Source organism: Mustela nivalis (assembly GCF_964662115.1).
Source record: "Mustela nivalis genome assembly, chromosome: 3".
Lineage (NCBI taxonomy): Eukaryota > Metazoa > Chordata > Mammalia > Carnivora > Mustelidae > Mustela > Mustela nivalis.
The window spans coordinates 169,033,056-169,048,124 of record NC_139022.1 but is presented as its reverse complement, the minus strand read 5'-3'; positions in this window follow the sequence as shown (position 1 = coordinate 169,048,124).

The following is a 15,069-nucleotide window of genomic DNA, read 5'->3' as shown; positions in this document are numbered from 1 at the left end:
CTGTGCCCTGTTTTTAGTGGGGGGTAATTCGGGCTCTTTCCTGCCGCACCCACCCACCCACCTCTTGTGTTTGCCCAAGCTGCTCCGGGGGCGAAGGTTGTGGCCAGAGCCATAGCTTCCGCGGGCTGCAGGGCAGCAAACCAGCTGCTTGTGGAACCCAGAGCAGGTGCACCCAGATTTTAGACACAGTGTCGGGGGGACATAAAATATTTCTGGAGCCTCACACCCTCGAACCCGGATAAGATGGAAGCCAGAGCCACCCCCTCCCTCCCCTCACCTGTGGTCTTAAACGTAAGCCCTTCAGATCTAACAGCAACACGCGAGCTACGAGCAGTCAGGAAAGTCTTCAAAATATAAAACCTATGGCTGGTCGCAGTAAAAACAGCTAACACGCACCGGCTGATGTTACATGCCCGGCGAGTTAGCCCCCAGCAGCGCCGTCATCCTCATTTGGCAGAGTTAGAAACTGAGGCAGTAAAGAGGGTAAGTGATCTAACCAAGCTCTCCTAGCTACTGAATGGCAGAGTCAGGCTTTGAACCCAGCTGTCCTGAACCCAAAGCCTTCCGCTCTTCACCGTGACGTTCCTGCCATTTGAATAAGAACGTGGTCCCGTCGACCACCCAGTTGTCACGTGCTGGGACTAGAGCCACGTCGCTGATGCTTGCCATGCGCCCGGCGGCCGCTCAGTCCTGCACCTGCACCGCCCCGGTCCCTCCTGCTAACGCGCCAGCAAGACGGGGCTGTTGTGATCCTGCTGGTCCGGACGGGACCCGGGGGCTCGGGGAGGCTGAGGCACTTGCCCCGGGTGCCCGGGCGAGGCAGGGGTGAGACACGGTTCACACTCAGAGACTGAGCCCCGGGGTCCGGGAAGCCAGTGTGGTGTCCCTGCGCCAGCACGGCCGCCCCGATCAGCCTCTTTCAGGAGCTGATGAATGTGTTTCCGAGTCGCTCGGCCTGGGTGTGCGCATCTTGTTTCTCCTCTCGGGCCCCAGGAGCTCCAACGGCCGGCGCGGAGAGCCAACTCATGGCTCTGGCCCCGGCGGCCCTAGGAGTAAAGCGTGACCTAACGGGGCTCTGGAACAGACTGGAACGGAAGCGCGGCCCGCGGTGGCTCGTGAGCTTCTCGCTGTCCTTCGATGCGGGCGTTCGTGAGCCGCAGCTGCCTCCACGCCACTCCAGCCACCTGCTCTGACATCTCACTCGAATCACGAGGCCACACCCTGTGCCCTACAGAAAAGGACTCTTCTCGTTTGCCTCAGCTTCAAAGGCCACGGCCTCAGTGGCTCTGTGTGTAAAGCGGGACGGCCCCCACCCCCGCGCCCCGGCGTCCCACACATTCACAATCCGTCTCTGGAAACTCTCTGCAAGGATTCCTTGTGGATGTGGCAGAGCCACAGGACAATTTCGTGGCGCTGCTGGTTCTCGGTTGGCCCTTAGAGGGTATGGCCGGTGGCATCGCTACCACGGCGGCCTGACGTCCGACCCCAACCTTGGTGACTTGAATGCGCCATCCTTTTGTTCTGTGCGTGGATTTCGTGAGCAGGAATCTGGAAAAGGCAGAGCAGGGACATTTCTCTGCTGCACGACGTATGAGGCCGCAGCCGAGAGGCTCACGGGCGGAGGGAGCTGGACAGCGGAGGGCCAGGGGCATCTCCGCCACGTTCATCCTGGCACATGCCACAGGCTGGAGGCAACGTGCATGCAGGCCTGTGGACCAGGAGGCTCCTAGGGGGATCGGCGTGTCACAGGACTTCCTCCCGGCGTGGCTGGCCCGCTGGCCCGACTGCTAACAGGGCGGCTGGGCCATCCAGGTGCAAATATTCCAGAGGCCAAGGGCCGAGCCGCATCACCTTCCGTGACAACCTCGCAGGTCAGACCGCTTCACTCCCACAGCGCTGAGCGGTGGGTTGTCAACAAAGTCACCAGCCACTCGGATTCAAGAAGAGGGCAAAGACGCCGCCTCATCCTGCGAGGGTCGCCTTGAGGAATGGCCCTGGGCACGGGGGTGGGGGGCAGTGCGGCCACCCCTGGAAATCTGCCATCACGGGCCCAGGGACAGAGGGGGGAAATCACAGGAGCGACTTGCCTTAGAAGAAAACCCAGGACCTCACTACCCGAAATAAATGAATAAATAAAATCTTTGAAGAAAAGCTGCCTTTCCTGTGTCCCAGCGTTGGCCGGTTCCTCCGTGAAAGCTCACGAGAACCGACTGAGCAGGAGCTTGGGACACGCAGTTCAGGAAGCTCGGCTGGGGCTTGAGGCAACCTCGGCAGAGGCACCCGGCGGTCTCAGGCCGCGGTGTTAGTAGCCGAGCGACCTCAGGCTGCCGTGTTAGGAGACGAGAGCGGTGCATGGCCTGGAATCTGCTTTCAGGAGAATGACCCGGACGCCAGCAAAGCCTGCGCCATCAGCATGACCGAAGGCGGCAAATGGCAGAGCTCAGGATGGAGGCTTGTTCCTGGTGACGGATTTCACGGATGCCCTGGGAAGCAGTGATAATCACTTAATACAAGCATAACACTCTTAAATATGTAATTAGGCCTAAGTCACAGTTAAGCAGAAGTTATACATATTTACACCTTTTTTTTTTTTTTTTTTTTTTTTAACGAACAGGTATTTTTATGGTTTTTGCCTGTCCATGATCCCTTCCGTGATCCTTCTCTGGTAACAGATGGGTCCACACTGGGAGCTGTTGCTCTCCGACCTGGTGGGGCTGATAAATCCAGAGCCCCAGTGTCTCGCCCCAGGGCTCGTGAGTTAGGATGGCCCCATGCAGCGATGCATGCTGGGATTATCCCAGGAGAGAGAGAGAGACAGTGTGTGTGTGTGTGTGTGTGTGTGTGCGCGCGCACGCGTGCACAGCCGCAACCCATTCTTTAGGATTTCTGTGGCTTCTGGGAAAGAAAGACTTTCCCTTTTAGACTGTGTGTGTTGAAGATCACATGAGGCCGGATGTGGAGAGGCAGACAGACAGACAGAGATACAGAATAATGACATGGCATCGTCTGAATGTTGGGAAACGGTTACGCTTGGATCCAGAGCTATCCGCTGGGCCCTCAGTCAACAGAGTGAATAAATTCCATTTTTAGCACAGGCTAGTTCTGATTGGGATTCCGTCCCCCATGAGGTCCTGCCTGATACACTAGAGGGCAGGCAACACTGCATGGCTTGGGTCCGCCTTTCTAGTCCAGATCTTTTGTCCTCCGCATGTGGTCTCCCAGGTGGAGTTAGAGATGGTGATCTGAACCAGAGGGTTATCCCCCTCGTGGTTCTGAAGTTCAGCCTGGGCAGAAAGGCGAGCAGCAATCCTCTCTGGAGGTTCACACAACTCGGGAATATTCTTTTGGCCTTCGGGCGGAACTGATAACATCACAGATACCCCATGCATCACTGGCAGGACTTTGGAGGGCCGCGATCAAAGAGAAAAGGGTAAGGGAGTCAGTCCCAAGATCACATGCGCAAGAAAAGAAGGCCTGAGAGTATCAGGTTCCTGAAAAATGGAAACTCTTTGTTTCTCTCTGGCACAAATTCACACACACATATTCATGGCTATTATTTTTAAGATGTTTAAAATGTTATGTACGGAGATCTCAGCCCTGCCCTTCAACATGGTGTGCTAAAGGGCTTGGGGCCAGAGCCTGGGTCCTGCCAACCCATGGCTACCTCCCCTTCCCCACTATCAGGATAGAGACCTCCCCTTGCAGGTCCTATTGCCGAGGTTGCTTTTTTTTTTTTTTTAAGATTTTTTTTTTTTTAATTTATCTGACAGAAATCACAAGTAGGCAGAGAGGCAAGCAGAGAGAGAGGAGGAAGCAGGCTCCCTGCAGAGCAGAGAGCCCGATGTGGGGCTCGATCCCAGGACCCTGGGATCATGACCTGAGCCTGAGCCGAAGGCAGAGGTTTAACCCACTGAGCCACCCAGGTGCTCCGCCGAGGTTGCTTTTAATGAAAACTTTTTTTTTGGCTTTTCTTCCTTCCATAGTGTTAACTTTCTCTATATTCACAGAGGCTTATGTTGAAGGAGGCATCTGTATTTAGTTTCTTGTGCTTACGTGCTGACTCATTTTAATGCAATAAGATAATTGATTTATTTTGAAGGTCATGATACAACCCACATCATTGGTTTCTCAGCGACTATTGATTATATTTTTCCAAAATACATCATTTTTGAAAAGTATATATGTATATATCTATATATACACATATATACGTGCGCGCGCGCGCACACACACACACACACACACACACACATATATATATATATATATATTTTTTTTTTTTTTTTTTCCCTTAAGTAGGCTCTATTCTTGGCTTTGGGGCTGGAACCCTGAGATCAAGAGTTGCGTGCTCTACCAGTTGAGCCAGCCAGGTGCCCTTGAAACTTACATTTTTAATAAAAATATATTTATATATATATATGTCTACATGTATAAAATAATAGTACATATGGCTTATATATATATACATTTTTTTTTCTGTTAAAAAAACAAATTTAAGTGAGGGAAAGATCTAATGACTTTATTTTTAGATGGTGAGTCAGGTAACATCTTACCTAGCAGGTAGCTGGGAGCTCCAGAAGAAACTGCAGGACAAAGGAGTCATAAACAGAAAAAAGGCTTATTTTGGGTGAGGTCACCTTCCTTTGGGGACAAAAGGGTCTTATTACATGGATGATCTCATCTTCCTTTGGGAGCTGGCGAGGGCCCATGTGACAGGTTAGCTTATTAAGGTGCTGACCAGCAAGTTCCTGACTGACACATGAAAACTACATTTCCGGTGGCGGTTGAAGCTGTCATTGGATGTTAAGCCCCAGCTTCATGACATGGCCTGGCCTAACAGAAGTGACTCCACTTTGGGTCTATGATTTTCTTTGTAACATGATACACGCATTCACTGTGTAGGTATTGAAAAGAGTATACACGCATACGAGTATGTATGGCTTTAAAGACCACCTCGTTCTTAAAAGCTCGTAATGACAGCAAAACTCCCAAGCTTCTTGTTCTAAAATTTCACCTCTTATCCTAGTGCTTCACTTCTAAATAAGATGCCTTTTCCACTGTTAATTACTTTAGACACTGTCTTTTGACTTCCTGTTATCATAGATGAAAATTTCTGTCAGTTACTCGGTCCCCCAGTTTTATCCTCCCAACCCACCCGTATGGTAAGTCTTGATTTTTTCAGTTTTATTATGACTATGTCAATATAGTTCACTGCGGAGCCAAGAAATGTGACACTGAGAGACGCTTCCCTTCTCGCACACCTGTGTGTTGTTCTAGGCGCTCACCGCCTTATTTTGTCTGCTGACTACGTACCATATGTCACTCATTGCCAAGCGTTCCATCAGCTCTGTCAGGTGCCTACCATATTGTTTTCCAGATGCTCACATGAGCTCATATATAACCAGTCCCCTTTTTCCCTCCCAGAAGCCTGCCCTTTGGGAATCCTCTAGCTTCCTGTCCCTGCAAACAGATCAATTCCTGGACCAGCTGCACAGCTATCATCTCGGGACTTCCCTCAGTGTTATCAGGGTTCTCTGTTTCTCTTTCCATTGCGTGGGCTGGCCTGGCGTCACACTTCACACAGAGGATGGCTATAGGAGGCCACCCTTGCCACAGATCCTAACAAATGATGGTACCAGGCTAAACCACCCCAAAATATGCCTCTTTAGCTTATGGATTATTTTGAGCTAAAGACCTTTGAGAGTCACCAGATGCAGGACAAACAAGACCCAAGCTATCGTTTTGTAAAGGAAATTTACATTTACAAGGGAAATTTCTATTTGTCAGGATCTATCCTTCTCCTGTACCAGGAGCAGGTAGATCTTAATAGCTCTTACCCCGAAGCAGGCGCCAACTTAAATCTGTGTAACAAACTGTGCTAAACCACCCGTTTCTACCATACTTTTCCTGGTTACCTTTCCATAACTTGCCTCCTTTGCCCAGGAGCCCCAAACCCCCCTCTCTCTGGCCTCAGATGGTATGTAAGCCAAATTCCAGCCATCACCTGGGGTCACTTATCACTGGGCGCTCCCACGTGTGTTTGCAATGCATATGTGAATAGACGTGTTCATTTTTTTCTCATGTGAATCTGCCTTTTGCCTGTCTAATTCACAGGACCCCAGCTGGAGAACATAAGATAAGTGAAGGAAAAAGATTTTTCTCCCTTTCCTACACTAGCCTTAATGAAAAGTGACTTCTTTATACTCAGGTCCGTGTTCCAAACCCAGGGAAGGCTTCAGTTGGCTTTGATGGGTCCTTGGTCCCTTCTCAACTAGAAGAGGTGAGGGTGCTCTAATGGCCTTGCGATTGGTGTCCTGTTTAAGACAATCTGGAACTGGGGAGAGGTGGACATTCCTGAAAGAAAGCGCTCCGCTTTCCCCCCCAGTGCCCACTGCCCACTGTAGTGCTCACCTAGGAAAAACCAGAGAGAGGACCATCAACTTGGGAGCCAGAGGACCAGAGCTCCATTCTTGGCTGTACCTACTGTTTGCATACATATTATCAAGATTATTATCAGCTCTTCTTCTTGTTGGATTTCTCTATAGCTGCTATTTAAGAGGAAGCTTTCTCTGTTCAGTTATCCCTTCTTCATCTACCTTCTCTCATCCAAAAATGTGATGCAGTTTTTTGCCCACTGGTATTTCTACGTTGATTTTCTGTGTCTTTCTTTTTTAATTCCTCTGGTCACTTTAGAGTAGATGTGCTAATGCACTCAGGCAATCTGCCCCTGTTAACCATTGTCTATGAGTTTTTGGCTTTTGGTAATTTAATTTTTTAAAAATCTTGTTTTATTTAGCCCAAGATGTTTCTCAAAAGCTTGCCCTTAATCGTATGAGCTTTCTCTTACTCGTGGGTAAAGCACGAGTAGTCATAGGTAAACTCCCCAGCACAGGGTCGGGGACATAGGGAGAAGTTCTGAATAAAGATTTGCGGTAGCACCCCCGGCCCTTACCTGATTCTCTTCATCTTAATACGTCTCATGATTTCTGGCTCTGGGGAGCCAGACAGAAGCTCATTTCTGAATGGGCAAGATGGTAGAATCAGGGTACCTCCTCTCACTTTGTCCGTCAACAGGTAGAATTTCATCAGGGTTTAAATTATGGGCAGAGACAGCGGGTGGAGCACGGGAAGGCCCTTCTATTGGATGGTGCAGCTTTAAAGCACGGCTGGAGACGGCAGGGCACGAGTGAACCGAAGGGATCTTTGCTGGTGTGTTGTCTGGAAGGGGATAAATTATACCAACAACGAGTTTCTAATAGCTCTTGTCGCTGGCTCGTTCCTTCATTCATTCTGCAAATATTCATTGAGTGCTTGCGATGGGCTGGGAGCTGGGGGGACCAGCGTGCAGGGGGACGCTTGAGGTCCGTGCTTCCTTGAGTGGCCTGTTCCACTGGTGTCGGGTAGAATAGCTTTGCCTGCCACTGGAAATGATCTTCAGCACCATATATATGTTACGCCATCTTAACATACGTTATGCCATCTTAACATGTAAGGCCATCTTAGCTTATGTTAACATGTGCCCATGTAACATGCATGACGCGCTCTTCCGAAATCCCTTCCTCTCACCTCCCACCCCGCCATAGCACAGAGGCTGAAAAAGTTAAATTGTACTTTCCCAGCTTCCCCTGCAGTCAGGGCGCTTCCTTGACACCTTTCCACACAATGTCATAAGCCCCACTTGTCTGCCGGGGGCTTCTGGGAAGGATACAGGTAGCTGGGGCTGCCTCTTCCCTTTCCTCCTTCCCTGAATTCAAACAATGCTTAGAACTACAACAGCTTTCACGTCAGAAGGACCACGAGAGTCACAGGGTTGAGAGCCGGAACCAACACAACAATGTGGGCTTCTCGACTTCCCGTGACCTGACACACTCTTACTCATTTTATCTAGTGTAATTGAAGTTTGCTGTTAGTCATAGCTGGAAACATTCTTAACTGACACACCAAGATCACAATCAACGCAAACCTCTTTACTTTTCCTTTCCTTCTTTAAAATGAAACTTCACAAATGTTCCCAAGGGGAAGATTCTTTTAAACATTGAAATTGCCATTGACTGGTCATTACTTAATATTTTTGAAATAAACTTGTCCCACTTAGGGGCTTTTACGGGGTAGAAAGCCAATGTAGCAGCAAAAAGTCCTTTAAAGTTCTGTCAGCTTGAAGCTCAGATTCCAGAACAGGGCTTGACAAGTGTCACTTCCCACATGGCTGCTTCCCTGAGCAAGCAGAGCGCGGCGCGCCTCGGAAACAGGAGGACGAAGCAGGAAGACTCTGCTAAGCATCTCAGCAGGAGGGAAGAACTTCAGCGCCCACGGACACACTGGCATCTTGATCAACTCCCAGACCCATGAGGTTTGCTGAAAAACCATGCCAGACATGGCGGGACTCTCGTTCCTAACGGAAACTCAATCTAGAAGGTCACACAAATTCAAATTGCAGAAAAAGCTCAAGTGACGGCAGAAATCCCAGTATTATGGAGCAGGGAGTCAGCAAGCTACATCCCACAGATGAAACGGGGCTTGGCACACGTCCCTGTAAGGTCTGTGAGTTGACAGTGGTTTTTACATTTATGTTTTTTTAAAGATTTTATTTATTTATTTGGCTGACAGAGATGGCAAGCAGGCAGAGAGGCAGACGGAAAGAGAGAGGGAAGCAGACTCTCTGCCGAGCAGAGAGCCTGATGCAGGACTTCATCCCAGGACCCTGAGATCATGGCCTGAGCTGAAGGCAGCAGCTTAACCCACTGAGCCACCCAGGTGCCCCGGTTTTTGCATTTATAAATGGTTGAAAACTGGGCACCTGGGTGGCTCAGTCAGTTAAGCCTGACTCTTGATTTCAGCTCAGGTCATGATCTCAGAGTCCCGGGATCGAGCGCTGTGCGGGGCTCCCTGCTCAGTGGGACGTCTACTGGAGATTCTCTTTCCCTCTCTGTCTGCCCTCCCCTCTCCCTGCTCACACATGCCTACGCTTGCACGCTCTCTCTCTCTCTCTCAAAAAAAAAAAAAAAGAGGTTGAAAAGTAATAAAAAGAAGCATCCCATTGTGTGGCCCATGAACGTTATCTAAAATGTGAATTTTAGTGTTTCTAAATAAAGTTTTATTGGAACACAGCCATGCTCATTCATTTGCGAGTTATCTAGGGCGGCTTACATGACACAGTGGCAGAGTCCAATGGCTGCCATGAAGATCTGTAACACACAAGCCTCAAAGGTTTACAAGCTGGCCCTTTGCCGAAAATTTGCCTACCCCGTTACAGAATTTAGGGCCTGAGAGATGACCTAGCTCACGAGAAACATCAATAGTGTATCAAAACTCAACCTCAGATAAAAGGGTTAAAGCAAGCAGCAAGAGGGGCACCTGGGTGGCTCAGTGGGCTAAGCCTCTGCCTTCGGCTCAGGTCATGATCTCAGGGGCCTGGAGTCAGCCCCGAGTCGGGCTCTCTGCTCAGCAGGGAGCCTGCTTTCCCCCTCTCTCTGCCTGCCTCTCTTTCTACTTGTGATCTCTCTCTCTGTGTGTCAAATTAAAAAAAAAAATTAAAGCAAGAAGCAAGATTCTCTAGAAAACAGAAAAGTCTCCTCAGTTTCTTAAGGGGTCATGTAATATATATATAATTCTGGAAAATTTAGAAAATACTGAGAAGTATGCAGAAGAATGTAAAAGTAGTCTTTAATCTTACTACCCCTGATAACAACTATGAATATTTTGGGGTTTATTCTTCCAATCCTTTTCTGTGAATAAGTATTTTTTTCCTATTAAACTTGGCCACATACACTATCTTAGTGTTATTTCATTTGTAACTGATGGGAAATGTATCTTAAATAGGCTTAAACTAAAAAAGTTGGGTGGTGCAGGGGGGAGGAAGAGTTGTTTTCTGGCTCACAGGAGTATTATAGCTTTAGGTATGTTTAAATCCAGAGCTTAATGTAATAGGGTTCTTTCTCCATCTCTGGTTTCCACTTCCTCCATATACATCCGAGTATCAGAAGAGCTCTTTCCTCATAGTGACATGAAGTAGTTGCAGAAGTTCCCGTCGCCGTTCTAATTCACATAACAGCAACTCCCCCCAGAAGGAAAGAGCATTCCTTCCCTCCTTCCCCCCAAAAACAAAATATGAGTCTTTCTGGTGCCATTCAATATTTTTGACAACATGAGTTGTATTTGCTGCCTGATCCATTATCATTAGATGCAACATACATTTTTAAACCAACCTGTTTGAGGAAATGCTCACTTCAGAATCCTCATTATAGGATCAGATGGGGTCTGAGAAATCGTCCAGTCCATTCTACTCCTTTTACAGCAAAGAAAATTGAGACGCAGAAAGGATAAGTGATTTCCCATTGTCATTCAAGAATCACCAGTGGGGAGCCAGGTCTAGATGGTTCTAAGATTCACGCTCTTTCACCAGCTTTCTCTCTTAGACATCACCCCTGAAGCACAATTTGAGGTTAGAAAAGCATTGAACTAATGGAGTCAGTCTGCCCATATCCTGAAAAATAAATGAGTTAGAGAAGAAGAGCATTGTGATTTCTTCTCCCTGCTCCTCGATTTGCTTCTAAAAATGGGGATGGAGTGGGTTAGACAATGCCACAAAGGTTACACTTTGTTGGTTCCTCTTTAACTAACTATAAAAAGTAGGCTTTGTTGGTTAATCAGAGCCGCAAGCCCAATAAAATATCCAAAAGTTTTAGAGATTGTGACTCTCCATCTATTTCTACTTAATCTTTAAATGATACAGAGAATTTGTTTTTTCATTTGTGTTTTCATGTGGCAAGGCTCCTGTTTTCCCTGCAATCTTGAAACACTAACAGGCACGAAGAAGGAAGTGTGGTCTCCGGAAGGCACGTTCATTGACAAAGACATCTGAGTGCTCAGAGCCTGTTTGCAGAGGAGGAGAAGGAATCTGTCTGCCCACTCGGCGAGCCTGGTGGTGAAGCAGCAAGTGGCCAGTGAGCCCCTGAAGAAAGGCAGGATTCCCACAGGCTGCACTCGTTCGGTGTTCACCGCCTGCTGAGCAGAACCCAGAGGATGGATCTCCGTCCCTGGGAGCTCACGGTCAAGTGCACAGAGACAGGAGGACCCAGACAAGTAGCTTCCAGCACTGAGGGTGCTGTGGGAACAGCAGGAATGCACAGGAGGGTGGAGTCGGTTGCTAACTCCTCGTGGGTGGTCTGGAATTGCTTCCCAAGGGACGGCAGGCGGGAAAGACCACTCCTGGCAGCCAGGTGAAGGGAGAGGGAAAGCCCCCCCAGGTGCAAACACCTGGCTAAAAGGCCAGAGGTGGTAAGCAAACCCAGCTCTAAGGCAGCTCCAGCAGGACAGGTGTCAGATATCTGGGGAAGAGGGAAGCCATGGAATTTGCTAAAAATAACAAAATAAGGAAATGCTAAGTTCTGGTCTGGACCTACACGGAATCACGGAATCACGCACACCACCCCCTCCTCTTTCGGTTCCCTTTCCAGCCCTCAGCTGACCTCCTTCATTCTGCAAGCCAGCTCTTCGGCCCTCTGGGCACTGTGCTTCTCAACAGCTGCTCTTAGAAAGATCCACAGTTTATCACTCCTAAGGTGTAAATGACTGATAGGATCGTGTTGTAATTGCGTTGATTATTATTTTCACAGTGGACAAAAATCCCAGACCAAGCGACACATTTTGGATTGTAGCATTTGTTAGCGGAGGCCATCAGGAGAACGTGGCTGCTGGCTGACCTGGGCAATGGGAGGCTCCCCACCGGCCCCACACCCAGTCCTTGGCATGTGCGTTCTGCCCACCAGTCCCACAGCGGGAGCTGTTCCAAGGACACAGCCTGGAGAGAGCAAAGTGTTGTTGCTACCATCTGGATCATATGCGTGACTGATCCCAATGAAGGCCTCTTTATACATTCTGAAGATTTGGCAGGGGGTGGCGGAGATCTAATCGTCCTGCAGCTGCCCAAGACAAGCCTCATGAGTTCCCTTGCCTATTCAAAGTGCCACCTACTGGGGCGCCAGGGTGGCTTAGTCGGTTGAGCGTCTGCCTTCACAGGGTCCTGGGATCAAGCCGTGCGTCGGGCTCCCTGCTCAGTGGTAAACCTGCCTCTCTCTCTCTCCCTCTGCCATTCACTCTGCTTGTGCTCTCTGGCTCTCTCTATCTCACTGTCAGATAAATAAATAAAATCTTAAAAAAAAAAAAAAGGTGCCAGGTACTAAGCTGGAGTGGCCTCCCTCTACCTTCTGTCTCTCCTTGCTTTCTGCATAGGGGGTCAGCTTGCAAAGTAAGCAGCAGCAGGAGGCCCAGGCTTGGACAGATTAAAGGCCCCAGTAGGGGGGAGTCACAGGAGAGCTGCCAGTGGCCCCTGACCAGCCTCTGGTCCTTTAGGCCTACTTCTGCTCCTGCCATGTGGGCCCCTCCCTCAAGGACTCTCCTGGCTTCTCTGCCTGGTTAAGCGTCACACCTGGGCATCCCCCTTCCTGCCCGGACCCCCTGGATGTCTTAGCATGGGTTGTGCAAGGACAGCTTGGGCCTTGGCTCACACTAGTGTCTGTCCTCACGTTTACTCCCCCTCGTGCTGTGATGGGGGACGTGGCGCATCTCCCCAGCGCCCGAGATGGCAAGTTGAAGGATACACCACAGTTCTCGTAGACTCAGCTCATTCAGGAAGAAGATCAGCTATGGTTTTCAGGGACTCACTAACCTCAAGGGAAGGGACTTTTTTTTTTTTTTTTAGGGGATACTTTCCACATGGCCCTGGAGGCTGGGTTCAAATGCCTGGCTGCCGTTTACTAGCTGAATGACCTCGTGCTAGATACTTCAAACCCTCTGTGACTCAGTGCCTTTGTCTATACATTGGGAATAATAATACTATATATCTCAAATGAGGGGTTGAATTAATTAATACATAAAGATCCCTGAACAGAGCACTTCATCAGTGCTCAGTTAAACTCCGCCATCACCATCATCGTCACCACCACCTGCTAACCTCTTCCCATTTCCTCTGCTAAAAAAACTGACCCTACTTGATTTGGGACTCGACATTTTTGTAGTAATCCAGGGACTTCATATAAATAAGAAGCAATATATGTTCAGATGCAATGCAAAAGGGAAGTAGAGATAAGGGTTTCTCTAGGTTTTATTTTTACAGATATCAGCAATGATGGCATAACGTTTGCAATGACAATGTACAGCCAGAGAACCTAAATGACACTTCCCCCAAGAAGGTATATAAATGCCTAAGAAGCACATAAGAAGATACTCAGCCTCCGTAATCACATCACACCCATTAGGATGGCTATTATTAAAAGAATAGAAAATGATGTATTGGCAAAGATGTGGAGAAACTGGAATCCTATGCACTGTTCGTGGGAGGGTTTTTTGCTGTGGAAAATAACGTGGCTGTTCTTCAAAAAGTTAAACAAATAATCACCATGGGATCCAGCCATTCTCCTTCTAGGTTTACACCCAGAAGAACTGAGCGTAGAAAGTCAGAAATAGTTCTCTGGACACCCATGTTCACAACAGCGTTATTTATAATAGCCAAAAGTTGGGGGCAATCCAGGTGTCCGTTGATGAATGCATGAAGAACAAAGTGTGAGAGATACATATACAGCTGCGGAGTGGAATATAATTCAGCCCTGAAAAGAAGGAGATTCGGACACGGACTACAAGATGAACTGTAAAGACAGGAACAGCTACGTGAAATAAGCCAGTCACAAAAAGGCAAATCCTGTACGATTCCACTTATATGAGGTAGCAAGTGTAGTCGAATTCCGACAGACGTCGGGAGGTAGAATGCTGGTTGTTAGGAGCTGGGGATAAGGAAGGGGAAGAATGGGGAGTTAGGATTTAATATTTGTTTTGTTAAGACATGCAGTAAACCACACATGGGGAGACCGGAAATCCTAAATCTCTACATGTAACACATCCTTTATTTGACTAATATTTATGTAGTGTTTATGATGTGCCAAGCATTATTCCAAGGGTTTTGGACATATTTAATCAGTTCATCGCCTTAACAACCCTATGGGGAAGCTACTCATAGGAACTCCAATTTACAGATAAGGAAACAGAGGCACGGAAAGGTTAAATAATTGTACAAGATGTGTGGCTAATATGCAGCCAAGCCAGGCAGTCTGGCTCCAAGGTCTAGGCCTGTCAGTACAGTACCGCTTTAAGAGGCCTCCTACGCAGTTTTCAGAGAAACAATGAACATTACAGCAAACCACAAAACCGTGATCATGAATTATTTGAAAGGATTTCAGGCTGAGTCCAAACAGCTGTGTTCATAAATATTATCTTGTCGGAGGGGGGCAAGGCTACTGGCTAATTTGTTTTGTGGTTAAAGAACTTCGGTACATTTTATCTTATCATACCACACCGCAAGAAATTAGTCCTGGTCCTTTCAGTTTCTAGAATAGACAATTTTACTCAGCACTGCTCATAACCTTGTTTGGGTTTAATTAGGCACAGCAGTTTTAAGCCATTTACTTTGTATGAGTAATATGACTCCATACACGCGAGTCATGGTTTAAGGAGGCAGAAAAGTGCCCCTCTATGTTCCCATTTGATCTGGATAAAAGGGATTTTTTTTTTTTTTCCTAAACATGCAGCAGAGTTTGGGAACATTTTATTATCTTTTGGGAATCATGGGTTGCAGAGTGGCACGGTGGTGGAGAGATCAGATCTTGTGTCGGCTTCAGCATTAGCATTTACTGAATCTCAGTTTCCACATCATGGGCGGGTGTGAGGATTAAGTGAAATAATGTGTTAAGTAAAACCTAAAAGAATTCTCAGAGTGCGTGGCCTGATGTCAGCAGCCGGTAAATGCCCAGCATTAGATTAACTGCTGTGGCTGTTGGAATTTTACTGGAGTTGCCCAAGACCTATGATCCCTTACTCCGAGATTCAGAAAAACAGAAGGGGATTCCATCCTTGACATTGCCTGAAATTCCAATGTTTTCCACACCTTTCTTTAGTTATGGGATTTGTTTCAAAAAGTGTCCAAACTTGCAAGTCTGTTTCTCTCTGGAACTGTGTATATTGGAGAAAAAGGAAGTGTTCACCAGACTTCTGTTTTCTTCCTTTTTCTTCTGAGAAAGG